Consider the following 15,453-nt stretch of genomic DNA (forward strand, 5'->3'; position numbering starts at 1 on the left):
CACTCGTCGTGTGGTTGTGTGTGTGTGTGTGTGTATTATCCCTATTGTCCCCTTCAATCTAAACGAGGCTGCGATTCTATACATTGGGCAGGAGATGAAACGGCCTGCAAATCCTTCACAAATCAATGACAATAGGGGGCCTGTTCGCTCTTCATTGGCTTCCGAGGCAGAAAAGAGTTTGCACCCTAAAACCACAGTTGGATGATAGAGCTCCACCAAGACCCTCTTGGCAAGAAAGGCCTAGGGGGCTTTGCCTCCTACCACCACTCCTACCACCACAACCCTGCCTTCTTCCACCACTAGGTATAAAGCAGTAGTGCCGGTGAGGACAATGCAGATTGAGAAGGAGGGTGGAACTTTGGGTGAGCCGCTTGAACTTTAAGGCAATTATAAACCCTCAAAGCTGGTATTAGAGCCCCAAGTCTTTCCTGGCATCTGCAGTAGAAACAATGGCAAGTCAAGGCAGGTTATGTGATTCCTAGCAGTAAATTCAAAGGGGGGTGGGGAGGCAACAGCACAGGCTACAGCCTGCACCCTAAGAAGGAAGGGAGGCAAGCAAGCAAACCAGCCAAATCGCGGTCCTTTTCTTTGTTATCCGTTTGGTGTCAGAGGGTGATTTTTCCCCCTTTTCCTTAGGCTGCCCCCATTAAATAGCCGCTTGAATTAGGTAGAGTGGAATGACAGTTCAGAGTGAGGTGAGTAATAACAAGGTTTCATACCAGATTTTTGCGCAGTCAGGCGGAGTCCCCCCTAAACCCCGAGCAGCCTCGAGCGGAATAAAGACGCAAGGCCACGTTTTTGGGATCGGAATTGGCCACAACTTTGTTAAAATTCAGATGTAGGAAGACCTTGGCTCAGGCATTGGGCCTGTATCCCTCCCAGCCCCCAGCCAGGGGTGGGGTAACTTTCAGGGTTGTCCAGCATGTGTGCGGGTTGGGCTAACTCTGGAGAACATATGTTCAAGCAGATAGTCCGCCCCCCGCGATGGCCGCCGCTGGACGAATATAGGACTCCTTTGAGTTATTTATGACTCAATTAGGAGCCACTAAAAACCGCCCGGCACGCTTTCTCTAGCGCCTCTGCTCTGTAGACCCGGGCTGGCAGTAAAACATACAGCAGAGTCTTCTTCTTCTCACACACAGCGGAAACTTGTATAGCCGTTGGATAAAAAGCCTCTTAAGAACACACAGAGTCCAAGGTGTTCTAATAACTACTGAAGTTTATTTTACAGAGAAAACAACAAACGACCTGGTGAGCTCGCAGACATCTTGCGACCGTCTCCCAGGCAAAAACGAAACCAACTGCCACACAAAGAAAACACTTCCAGTACATTCTGTAACATGATATCTTCCTCAGTGATCAGGTGGACAGTACACAGTTAACCCTTTGGTTACTTGTTACTTCTCACACCCCCTCTCACCTGAACACTGGGGATAGCGGGTATCCAAACTTACCCCAAAACCAACCCTTCACAGAATTCCCCATGCCGTTGGAAACTCAAGGGTTTTGTGAACCCATCTGCTAGGTTCTCCTGGCTTGGACAATACCTCAACTTTACCAAGCCTACCTGTATGCTCTGACATACGTTTCGGAAGCGGATGTCTAAGTGTTTGGTTCTGGCCTTGAACTGTCCAGACTCTGCCAGTCTCAAAGATGGTTGATTGTCGCCCCAAACAGTGATGGGCTGGCTACAATCACCCCAGATTTCCTGGACCAAACTTCTGTAGTACTCTAACTCAGTGCATGTCGCAGACAACGCACAGAATTCAGCTTCCGTGGAAGACATAGCTATTAGGCTTTGCCTGCGCGACCGCCAACCAATCAGGGCATTTCCAAACTTGACTACCAAACCAGTCACTGACTTCCTGTCCTCCTGATTGGCCCAATCAGCATCTGCAAAACAAGTGAGTTGTGGCTCACCTTGCGCTGACATCTTCAAACAATACTCTTTGGTTTCCTGCAAATACCTAAGCACTCTCTTAATGCCATTCCAGGCATGTACGCTAGGTTTCGATGCCTCTCTACTAAGCAAATTGACTGCAAAAGCAATATCTGGTCTGCTCCATTGTGACAAATACAACAGACTTCCTAGCGCTGACTGAAACACTTCAGGACTCTCAAACGCTACTTTGTCCTTCACTTGTGACTCTTTCACAAAGTTTGTCTCCATGGGTGTTCTGACCCCTTTACAGTCAGACATTCTGAACTTCTCAAGCAAATGTTCAATCTTGCCTTTCTGACTGAGCAAAAAACTTCCATCCTCAGTTCTGTCTATCTGCACACCTAGATAAACATTCACTGCACCTAGATTCTTGAGTTTGAACCTCTTGCCTAGCTCTTTTGCAAACTTCTGCACTTGCATCTGGCTTTTTGCTAAGCAGATCAGGTCATCTACATAGACAAGCAACAGTTCCTGCTGTTCTCCTTCACCTCTGAGATACAGACAACTGTCAGCTAGACTCTTCCTGAAACCTAGGCTCTTCAAAACAGAATCAAGACATGAATACCAGTTTCTAGCGGATTGCTTAAGACCGTAGATCGACTTGTGCAGCTTCCACACCTGACCTGGCACGTCACTCTCAAACCCTGGAGGAGGCAACATGTACAGCTCCTCCTGGAGGTCAGAGTTCAAATAAGCAGTATCCACATCGAAGTGGTTGACCACTAGGCCTCTCTGCGCTGCAGTCGCTAAAAGCATCCTGAAAGATTCCGATCTCTAAGTCGGACTAAAGACATCTGTGTAGTGGATTCCGTTCTTCTGAGTAAAACCTCTAGCCACTAATCTAGCCTTGTACTGAGGCTCTCCAGTCACTGTGGGTTTCAGCCTGTAGACCCACCTACAACTGACTGCTTTCTTACCTTCTGGCAACTGTGTGAGACTATACACACCAAGAGATTGCATGGAGTTCAACTCTTTCTCCATTGCAACTTTCCATTTACTAGCTTCCTCTACTGACAACTGTTGCACCTCTTCAAAGCTTTCAGGTTCACACACTGCTAGGTTCGCCCATACACTGACAGCTGAAAACCTTTCAGGTGGTTTACCTTTCGTGGTGCGTTTTGAACGCCTTGGTCCCACATCCTCCCCCTCTAAATCCGAACTGCTTGTCTCTGACTGTGGCTCTCTCGGACTAGCAGCACTGTCAAGAGACTTACTACGCTTTGCAGCCCCCTCTGGGCTTGTTTTGGGTGAAGTGGGTGACCTACCACGTTTGCTGTACTTCCCAGGCTTGACCTGGGGTGAAGTCGGTGCGCTTCTGACTACTTGCTTCACTTCCCTAGGAGCTACACCACTTGGACCAGCTGCCTGACCTGGATCTGGTCCTGCAGCACCTGGAACTCCAGCATCAGCTACCTGAGTTTCCTCTTCCTGGTCAAAACCTGAAGACCAGTCAAGAAGAACTTCAGGGTTAGCATGAATGCGTCTCCAACCCTCTTGTTCACAGAACGTAGCACTCCTGCTAATGTGAATGCAGGTTTGGTCCCCCTCTGCTGGTACAAACCTCCAAGCCTTTGAGTTTGGTTCGTAACCACAGAAGATCATTTTCCTGGATCTTGATCCTCCCTTTCTGCGCTTCTGCTTTGGAATTAGAACCCAAGCCTCACACCCAAAAGTTCTGAAATAGTGCACCTTCGGAACTTTGCCATACAACATGTAGTAGGGTGTGTTGTCCACAACTGAATTAAAAGCGCGGTTCGAACAGTAATTCACAAATTTATAGCATTCCCCCCAAAACTTCTGGGGTAATCCTGCATCAAACAACGTTGCCTCTACCAGTTCAGACAGCGTTCTAAATTTTCATTCAGCTAAACCATTCTCTTGTGGACTAAAAGGGGCGGTCTTCCTGTGCCTAATTCCCTTGCTGCGGAAGAACCCTTGTAGTTCTGCACTCAAAAACTCTCCCGCCCTATTTCAAAGCCCTCACATAATAAGCAAGACACACTTAAGAGACCATTCTCCATGCCTGGTACAACATAAACATCAAGGTTAGTGTCTAAGCATTGCATATAAAAAACACCCTTGCTTTTAATTGTTCCACAAGAACCATCAGCAAGCTGCAGGCTTTTTTCATCTTCAAGTGGCCTGCAGTTCAGGATCTGTCCTGAAGGAGGTACAAGATGATGGCTGCTGCCTGAGTCGATAATAAAAGTGAAACTGTCCTGTCCTTTGTTTCTAACCGTTGCTAAGGCAGCAGAAAGATGTTGGCTGACAGGCTTATCTGTAGTCTTCCCACGCCCTCTGCTTCGGCGATGCTGGCTGGTCCCACGACCACGTCCGCTGGGTTGCCTGGCACCTGGCTGAGTGACCTTGACTGCTTCCGGAGCTGGGCAGAATCTCGCTACGTGCCCAGGCTGCTGGCACCGAAAGCAAAGCCTTGTTGCGCACGCACTCACAGTGGATTCCTCAGTGCTTTTTCCTGCACCCCCACTGGCTTCTCTGCGCCCACGGCCCCCCTTCTCAGCCGATTCATTCTGGCGTCGCAGTTCCTCATCCGCCAAACGACCAGAAACGTAAGCTAGCATGAGCTCATCTTCAGGCATTGCCTCAAACGTTAGGCACAAATGCTCATAGACGTTTCCCAGACTAGACAGCAAAATATAAACTTTTTCCTTCTCTTTGAACACAAGCTCATGCCGCTGCAGCTTATGGAATGCATCAATCACATTGGCAATGTGCTCCTTAATGGGTTGCCCTGGTCTCAGTCTCAACTCAAAGAGATGCCTCATAGCATGCAGCTTAGCTCCAGCTGTTTTTCTCTGATGGACCCTTTCCAAACTGTCCCAGGCATCCTTAGCATTTGCAGCATTCTGCACATAGGGCAGCTGCGTAGCATCACAGCTCATGGCAATGGCACATAGAGCCTTATTGTCTTTCCTGGTTTCTGCTGCAAACCTCTGCGCTTCACCTGCTGAATTATCAGCGACAGGGGTTGGGGGATTTGACACACAAGTCCATAAATCCTTTCCCAGCAACCACATTCTTGCCCTTTCTCTCCACTCTGCATAGTTGTCGCCATTCAACCTCTGGAACGACACGACAAACGACTCCTGGAGCTGCTCCGCCATCTTGTCTACCCCCGGGCTCCGTGTCCAGCACTGTACTGTACTCACTCAGAATAGCTGACGTTGCTCCTCCGGGTAGACTGCGGATCCCAGCCTCCAGTCCAGGGTCATTCTGCTAGCGAGTGCATCTGTTAATTGCCGACTGCAAATAAACAGGTTTCTCCCAGCTAGCTCTTTACACCGGCTTTCTCCAAGGCGTTTACAGCTGCAATCACCTTTTATTGCTTTGGTGATTGATTAGGGTCAGGACCTATAACCTGCTACCCATAACCTGTGACGAATATAGGACTCCTTTGAGTTATTTATGACTCAATTAGGAGCCACTAAAAACCACCCGGCACGCTTTCTCTAGCGCCTCTGCTCCGTAGACCCGGGCTGGCAGTAAAACATACAGCAGAGTCTTCTTCTTCTCACACACAGCGGAAACTTGTATAGCCGTTGGATAAAAAGCCTCTTAAGAACACACAGAGTCCAAGGTGTTCTAATAACTACTGAAGTTTATTTTACAGAGAAAACAACAAACGACCTGGTGAGCTCGCAGACATCTTGCGACCGTCTCCCAGGCAAAAACGAAACCAACTGCCACACAAAGAAAACACTTCCAGTACATTCTGTAACATGATATCTTCCTCAGTGATCAGGTGGACAGTACACAGTTAACCCTTTGGTTACTTGTTACTTCTCACAAATAACAGCCAACTGGCATCGCCAAATTGCCCCCCCTGGCCCGTTTACAGGAACCCTGTTATTGCCGTCACAATGGGGCAGGGGGTCACCGCCCCCACGCCCCGCCCCTTTATGTAAATGACCAAAGGATTCCGCCCAAGGCCTGCATCCGTCAAGTTGTGACGAATTGCTACGGGAAAGGCGAAACCTGCCAATGCAGGGAAATTCCTTTCCGGCCCTTTAACAGCAGCCTTGTCGTAGCAGCGCGTGTACGCCTGTGGAAGGAATAAACCTGTAAAGCAAGCATTATTTTAAGGAGTGGAGGGTGGGAAAGCTCTGAATCCGTCATCTGCTTCCCCAGAATGGCTCCTCTTCTCTGCGTGCCAGGTAAGGCTACCCGTTCCTACCTGGCCAATCCCCCGGAACGCCTCCCCTTGGCTGGATTGGACGGCTGACCGAGTGGGCGGAGACACCAGTCTCCAGCCTCAGGTAGGCAGTGCCGGCTTCCAAACTTTCAGGGCTGCCTCAGGGATCCCAGGGGGGCTGGACGCGACTGCGCAAAATGACCTCCCCTTTTAGGTTGGGGAATCGGTCATTCCAAAACAATCCTTGCTTTTGCTAAATGTTTTAAAAGGCAATGAGCTTCTGTTTCAAGAAAATTAGTTTAGAAAACCCTGAATGCAAGGACTTTCCCGGGGCCATTAAATAAAACCTTTTATTAAAGTGAAAACAACACATGTATTGATGATAATTCTCACACGCTAATATCTAAGAGTCGAACTTATATAGCAGGTGGGACTGGCTTTGTGAAAAGATCAGGACCTGCTGCAAGCTTAGCCAGATGCTTGCAAGAGGTGTGATAGCCCTTGGTATCTTTTGGAGCAAAACGGCTTTTCCGTTTTGTTTGTTACATGGGTGAGTGTTTGTTCTAAGTTTGCTATATATCAGGCAGTGAACTCTTGTAGATTTCACTATGTTCGAGCTCGGTTCAACTCCCAATGATGACATTGTGACTGAAAAGGGGGTTAATTGGAAAGTGAAAGGTCTAGGAAACCCAGCCAAGAGAAATCATATTGCCCAGTACATAAGAAAAGAACCTTCTGACTTCAGGAAATTTGCCGTGTTAACCGTTAGCAATGTTCATTGAAACAAAACCAATTAGGACTTCACTTTTCTGCATCTGGCACTTAAAAGTCTCATGGGATAGCAATCATATTAGACTGTAATTTCCCCTTTTAAGTGCCATATAGTTATTGGCACCCCTCCAGGTACCTGTCACTATCAATGGTTTATGGGGGGAAGCACATCACAATAGCTTTGATATACAGCCCCAATGTAACACAAAGGGACTTTCTCAGAAAGACCTTGACAAAAATTGCTAATTTTAACAAGAGGTGATTTAAAGGTGGTTGGAGACCACATGCAGACTAACCTTGAATCTGCCATTGTGTATATACACAATGTCTGAAATAAGGATGGAGCTATGGAGAGGCATTGGCTGGCTTCACGGTTTCCCCCTCATTGTGATTTTTGCATCACACACACACACACACACACACACACACACACACTATGATCTTGAGAAACTGCGGGGTGAAAAATTATGAAACCAATATCACGATAATGGACTTCGAACCAGTTTTGGACGATATAGGTATCAATATATCACCCACCCCTAATGAGGATTGGTAGTTTGCTGAAATGTCTACATTTTTTCCCCTTCAAAACTGCTGCTCTGATTTGGCAGATATGCATACGAGGGCTCCCGGTCTAAATCATTAGGAGTATGCCTTCTATTCAGCACCCACAGACCCTTTTCTAAAATAAGTTATGTTTTTTTCATCCAGAAACCTTTTTGGATTCCCAAATTGCATCTAGGTATACAAAATAATAGTACATGCATCATGATGGCACAATTCTGTATTTTCTTTTTAAAAAAAGTTCCCCCGCAGCTTAAAGAGTTGAGGGCTTATTTCTTGGCCTATGATAAAAGCCTTTCTGTTTCCACTGCCAAACCTTTTAGGGGAGAATTTGCAACAGTTTGGCACCATTTTTGAGCGAAGTGGATAATGTCAGATTTTTGGTGAAATTGTGACTGCACAGGTTAGGGACCCATATGATACCCCTATTTTCAGATTTCATTTTAAGTTACTTTGCAAGAACATGGAAGAGACAATCCACTACTACCTTAAAAGGCAAAAGTGATATGGGACTACAATGAAATCTGTTATAAGGTGGTTGCAGCAATTAGTGAAGTTGCGACTATAAACGGCATGAAAAACAAAAACTTATTAGGATCTTAAATGAAGGCATATAATCTACCTGGTTCTCCAGCAGCATGTAAAATAATGGAAGATAAAAAATATGTGTGTAAAGAACTAGATAAGATAAAACAGAACTGAAGGATACAAGATGATTTCAGTTGTATCTTAGAAGTAATTTGAACTGGTAAATAAACATGCAAGTGCCCTTAGAATAAATGAAGAAAACTGCCATTAAAAAGAAATGCAAAAATTGAAGCCAAGATGGAGCCAAGACTTTTGATTCGGAAAAAATGGAAGATTTGTCAAGTACTATGCACCGTTACATAAAAGCAGTGACCTGGGAGGGAAACGAAATGTTCCAAGTTAATTTCCAATGTATTTTGGAGGATCACAACTTACCTAAATGGCGAAATAAGATTGGAGAAGGTGCAAAGGCAATTAATAAGCTGAAAATCTCATTTACCTGATGGGTTTTTGAGTGCTTTTCTACAAAGCACTTAGAGCGCCTTATACTTTATTTAATAGACAGAGGAGGGTGTGCTAGAAACATGACGGTGGTTCAAAAGAGTAGTTATAACCTATACTAGGGGGTAAGCTGAGAGCATGTTGCATCATACTGACCAATCTTGCTATTTAACTCTCTACATTAATCTGGGAGAGGAGTTGAACTCAGTAATTTCTAACACTATTGGTCTGGATCACCTCTAAGAAAAATCAACTATTTTTCAACTGCTTTTATTCAAATTATTTCCAAACTTTAATTTCTAGGAATTATTGGTATGTTCTTCAGGGAAATCTTATGTTTTATAATGTTTGGGTGATGGGTTGATCTGTTTTATAAACTTGTATCCCTGCCCTCCAATGTAAATATTGTCTATGGTGACTTAGGATAATGTGTACGCACACTATTGAATAATGAACATGATTCTGTGTTATGTGATCTGGGCAAGTGTGAGTGCAGGTTAATCTAGCAAAGAAGAGTATATAATTTTTCTCTACCCCCAAGAAAAAATCTAATTTAGTGTTAGCAATGCGTGTCCTCCTTTAAAAACTGGGAGGAATAATAATAATAAACTTGCTGTCCCCAATGCAAAATGAAAATGCTGTGAATTTCCACATGGAATATGCTTTCGATAGCTGGAGGCCACCGGGGAGAAATGTGTTGCAGTCCTACTAGGAATCATATTCAAAGGTTGAGGGAATGAAAGCTGTTAGTTTAATTGAAATGATGGAAATGACTCAGCACTCTGTAGCAGCAAGAATTCTGAGAACTAGCCCTAAGTGTGGCCTAAGATGCAGTGGAGGGGAGAGGCAAGGCAGCTTTGAACTCTGCAAACTGACTTTCCTAGTTTGCTGCTACACCAGAAAGGGATGCTGTCATTTGCCATCTGGGCAGGGCTGGGCTGGGCTGGCAGGAATACACAATAAACTTATTGTACATGGCCTTAGTGAGGTGATCAGTACTGGTGAGTGTTATAACCAAGTACAGTCATACCTCGGTTTAAGTACACCTTGGTTTGAGTACTTTCAGTTTAAGTACTCCACGGACCCGTCTAGAACAGATTAATCCACCTTCCATTACTTTCAATGGGAAAGTAGTGGACAAACAGGCCAAACCCTACGCCAAAGGATAAATGGACATAAATCTGACATCAGGAATCACAAGACAGAGAAACCAGTAGGAGAACACTTCAATCTCCCAGGACATTCTACACAAGATCTCAAAGCAGCTGTTTTATTACAGAAAATTTTCAGAAACAGACTGGAAAGAGAAGTTGCTGAATTGCAACTCATTACCAAGCTTAAAACTATGGAGACACCTGGTATGAACAGAGACATAGGATTCTTATCTCATTATACATGATCAAGCTTTCTTTAGCACCTCAGCCCTTGCTTTTTCCTGCAAGACCAATTGCAGTCATCAACAGGTTTACCACTCCTATCAGCCCATCACCCATTCCCATCACACACACCCCTAACTATACATAAGGGTCTGGTGACTTCTGTTTCAGTGTATCTGAAGAAGTGTGCATGCACACGAAAGCTCATACCTATGACAAACTTAGTTGGTCTCTAAGGTGCTACTGGAAGGATGTTTTATTTTTATTTCAATGGGAAAGTTCGCTTCAGGTTAAGTACGCTTCAGGTTAAGTACGGACTTCCAGAACCAATTACACTCATACTTCGGGTTAAGTACGCTTCAGGTTGAGTACTCCGCGGACCCGTCTGGAAGTTCGCTTCAGGTTAAGTACGCTTCAGGTTAAGTACAGACTTCCAGAACCAATTGTGCACTTAAACCCAGGTACCACTCTAGCAAGATTGGGTGGGTGGTGCCATTCTGCCACTGATTTAATTCTAGACAGTTTCATTTTAGTAGCTTCAGATGGGGAGGCGTAACACAACTGCATGTGTGTCCCAAATCAGTTTTATTTATAAATGTGGAAAGTTTCCACTCCAGTGATGGAGTGTGATTCTGTGGCGCTCTTTGTTGTGAGTACATTTGGTCTAGTCCAGTTCTTGCCCCCCCCCCCACCTTTTCACTGAAAGCCTTTTACTGGGTCAGCTGCAGGAAGGAAATGATAAATGATCTGGGTTTAAGCCTAATGACAGAGAGGAAAAACTATCTTCAGGACCAATACATTAACCATAAGAGTTTGAGTACTCTAATGTAGCCAAAGTCGCAGCATTCGTGCACAAGAGGAAGGTTCTGACAGGTTTGCAGAACTACAAAAATGTTTTGGAAAAAGAGCAGCAGCTTAATCATGACTGAGAATTGTCAGTGGCCACAGATTCTGATTGGTTGTTGTCAGGGTAGGGACGAACAGAATGGAGTTCTCCAGAACAGGGCACAACTGGCTGGAATCTTCAACAGCAGCACTCCAGACTGCAACATTTTAAAAGGGTATAAGATGTTAGCCAAAAGCCTGGTTGAAGAGGAATGCTTTCACCTGGCGGCTGAAGGAGTATAATGAAGGCGCCAGACGAACCTTCCACTAACCTCTAAATGTATATATACCAAAAGAGTATATTATCCAGCCCTGTTACAGTGTGGAAATCATTATGGCTTTTCAGTTATTGTTATGTTATACCCTCTCGCTTCCAGCTTTTGGTATTTCTACTGTCAGTTTTATCAAGCAAGATATGGAAACCATGAGTGCTAGAAACATTAAAATAAATAGGAAAGCTATGGCATCAGAGTTGCAACAGGAAATGTTGAGGGGTATAAAAGTGGCCCTGTTGACTCTGTAATCCATGAGCCTTTTGTCTGCCTGCCTATAATAAGCAAACAGCAGATAAGTTTGCAATTTTTTTGAAAAGTCTGTCTCCACTGAGAATTCATAATCCAGAGTTCTCATCCTGCTGAAACAAAAAAAAAGCGCTTTGCAGTTGTACAGCTCTTAAGTAATGTGAGCTACAATATTCAGCTTAATGGGAGAGAAAATGATTTTTTATAAGCGGCTGAAATGGTGCCTATTGAAAGCAAACTTGATAGATGAGACTGGAGGTGATAATGGAGAAAACCACAATGCAGGCTAGGCTTATTTACCTGCTCCTCACAAACTAGTTAGTATTTGTCATTACATTTTCAAATGCAAAAGAGAAAAATGAATGTGAAAACTGGCAAGCTGTATAAGGTTTTAAAGTTGTGAAGCTTACCCTCCACCCCAGGGGAAAAACAAAACACTTTTTATCAAACCTCTGTGCTATAGTTTCTTTTTCAAGGGGGGGGGAGCTTTGGATTCCACAACGCCAAGTGGGAACTTGCATTACTTATTATTTTAAGAAATGCTTAAGATTAATTTTTAAAATCTGAGCCAAGTACATAGTCTCAGTGAAGTTCATGCTCATAAATTCAGCTGATCCAAATGACCTAAATTTGGCTTCGCTCTGTTTTTGAAGTTCCACAAAGTTCTCAGGGGCAATTAAATTATATATGGAATTTTGAACAAACCTTGACAACGAAGCTGTCTTCTCAGCCCCCCCCCCCCATCTTAATACTGGTAACTAAAATGACCTTCTGTTTTACAATATGTAATGGAACAATTTTGTACCATAGCACACAGGGTTCCCCCCCCCCTCTATGTGTGTGTGTTAAGACAGAGTCTCCTTGATTTGAAGTTCAGTGTAGATTCTGAGTTCTCATACACATAGCTAGTACCCACCTGAGTATTCCTATTTGCTATATATTCCAATTGCTATTTCGTGGTGTGTATATACAGATTAACAAAAAACAAAACAAACATGTTTACACCTTCATCTCAACTTCATGGACACGTAGCTGAGATTAAGCACCACTTTGTTGCAGAAAAAGTTAATATATATTAAAAGTAAAAATAATAAAATTGAGCAACTGTAATCAAGTGGATGCTTGGCTGGCTAGCCCCTGACTACACAATGTTTTAAACAACAAGAAGAGAATGTTGTGGCAACCAGAATTGGGTGTATATTGGAGCCTGTTTGACACTGACTCATCTTCTGCTGCTAAGTGGATAGCTTGGGGTGGTTCTGGCTCCCTTGAATTTCAGCCCCCCTCCCCAAGCAGTCACATGCAGGTTCTCTGCCCACAGCGTTACATCCTCAACCCCCTGAGAAATGACAAAAAAAAGTATCTGAGGAGTGGCTGGGGAAACCCAGCCAGATGGGTGGGGTATGGATAATAAATTATTATTATTATTATTATTATTATTATTATTATTATTATTATTATTATCCAATTTACTGGAAGCTACTTCCACTGAAGAGATAAATGGAGAGGCTTCATTTCTCTTTAGTGCCTTAAAACATCTCCGAGGTAAAGCATCTGATAATGCAAGGTAAAATGCTAGTATGAGCAAGATTGCTAGCTGCCAACCAAGCAAGAGTGAATCTTGCAGAAGTACGGCCGTACTTCTCCGTAGCTTCACGTACTGTACGGTGGACCTGCACTGTTGCAGAGGTTTGAACTAGATGACCCTTGGCAATCCCCCCCCCAGCTCTACAAGTTCTATGATTCCATCATGACCCAACTACAGATTAACCTAACAGAAAATATATCAAATCCAGTTTGCTGACTTTATAAGAGCAATAAATGCAAGGGCAAGATCACTGAGATATTGGTCAGGTGGGCGAGTCATTGTTTGGGTCTACAATGGGGCTAACTGGGCTTGATGGCTGGTAGCAGTGTTTGTTTAACTGCAAGTCTGGCCTAGTCACATATAGGGTGTGTCTGTTAGCTTCCAAAAGAGGCACACAGGTATGGGGAGCTGAAACCTCTCTTGCAGGCTATACCTTTTCTGCAGCCTGTTGCCCTCACTTCTGGCATTGATGTCGGCAGTGCTTTTTCTCTAAAAATGTTTAGGGGTAGTCTCATTTTGACTCAAGAAAATCACCATCTTATAGTTCAAATCGGAGGGAAATAAATACAGTAAATGGACAAAAGTACAAAGATTCACAAAATGTTTAGGAGTATGCATACCCCCAGAAAAAAAGCACTGGATGTCGGGCTTGAGAAGGACCTTCTATATTAAAGGGATATGAATTTTGCAAAGTTGACACTTTTATGAGACCTGAAATTTATTACTGAACTTTTCGAGAGCACAGCTTTCATATTTATTTAGGTTTCTAGCACTCATGGTTTTCTTGCTTAAAGTTACGGATGGTCTCCACAAATACAGTGGTACCTCTACTTACGGACATGATCCGTTCCTGAGTGCCGTTTGCACCCCAAAAAGTCCGTAAGTAGAGTGCCGTTTCTGCGTGTGCACGTGGTGCAACAGAGTGTTCCTGTGCATGCACGAAGCACGCAGACCACTCATGCGCAAAGTGCGACGAAACCTGGAAGTATACACTTCTGGGTTTGCCGTGTTCGCAACCCGAAAATCTGCAACCTGAACCTAACGCAACAAGAGGTATGACTGTATTTGCTTTGAAACTCCAGCGCATGAATATTTCAGCTCGAATGTCTGAGACTTACTTTCAGTGCTTCCTAATTGAATTTGTTGAAAAGCGAAGACACAGCATCTTCCTTTATTTGATTTGATTTGCTGCTTATTGGTAAGATTAATGTTTCAAGCCATATTGTGGAAGAGCTGGAAATTAATGCTTTACTGAAAACACTTGTCATGTTCATTGCTGTCTTTCTTGCAACAATGAAAAAAGAAAACCGAGAGCTAGGCTGGCAAAAGTCTTATGTCAGCTTTTTACGTTTTGTGGTGGTACAAAGTCAAGAAGATGCCTGGCGCTTTGATCAGCTCTTAATTCTGCCTAGGACAAGAACCGGCAAGACAGCTTGCCGATTAGCTCATGCTGTGAGCTGTCCCACAGTGGAGGCAGACATCAATATGGCCACTTAACAAGTTTTGTGAGAATGAGCACTCATTTCCCTTCGTTCATTGAGTCTCTATGGGAGTAAGAGTTATCTCAGAACCAAAATTGTAATTTGTGTAAAAAGCAGGAAAGGAATTACAAAACAGAAGTGGCTTTTAAAAAGGGAGGTGGGGGTAGGAAAAAGTCAAAGAAAGGAGATAGCTGTGTTGGTTGGGTGAGGTAAAGCATAAGAATTGCTTTAGGAACATTGGAAGCTGCCAAGGCAATTCTATGTAATAGAACTAACAGCACAGAAATGAAAAGGGTTCCAGTGGGGAACAGGGCCAAAATTGTATTATTTATCCAACTAGCCCAGTATTGTCTACACTGATTGGCAGCAGCTCTTCAGGGTCTCAGGCAGAAGTGGCTTGTAGCAAGCACCTGATCATTTTGACTGGAGCTATGTGATGGCTCAGACCAGGGGTCAGCAAAATTTTTCAGCAGGGGGCCGGTCCACTGTCCTTCAGATCGTGGGGGGGGAGCTATATTTTTTTGGGGGGAATGAACGAATTCCTATGCCCCACAAATAACCCAGGGATGCATTTTAAATTAAAGCACACATTCTACTCATGTAAAAAGCACACTGATTCCTGGACTGTCTGCGAGCCGGATTTAGAAGGCGATTGGGCCCGGATCCGGCCCCCAGGGCTTAGTTTGCCTACCCATGGTTCAGACCAAAGTCTAGCTAGTGAAACATTCTGTGTTCCAATACAGGTAGTTGGTCCCCAACCTCTGGTACTCAGAGCAATACTGCCTCTGGGCATGGCTGCTCTGCTTATCTACACTACTTATAACATGTTATTCATTGATCACACAACCCGCAGAGTGAGAAACAGCATTAAAACAACACAAAAAGACGAGGGTGGCTAACCTGTGGCACTCAAAGATATTGCTGGGCTACCAATGGCCATACCGTTGGAGCTGGAGTCCAAATAACATCTGGAAGGGCTTCAGGTTCCTCACCTCTGCAATAAAATAACATTTCATTTACAAACAATATAATGTAAAAGCAGACAATATACTAATATCTGCACCAGCCCAGCGAAGGGTATCACTTTAGTCAACTACCTGGGTGAGCAGCCATGTTTACCTAGTGGCAAAACTCACAAGGGCA

The sequence above is a fragment of the Zootoca vivipara genome, chromosome 7, assembly GCF_963506605.1.
Source record: "Zootoca vivipara chromosome 7, rZooViv1.1, whole genome shotgun sequence".
NCBI lineage: Eukaryota > Metazoa > Chordata > Lepidosauria > Squamata > Lacertidae > Zootoca > Zootoca vivipara.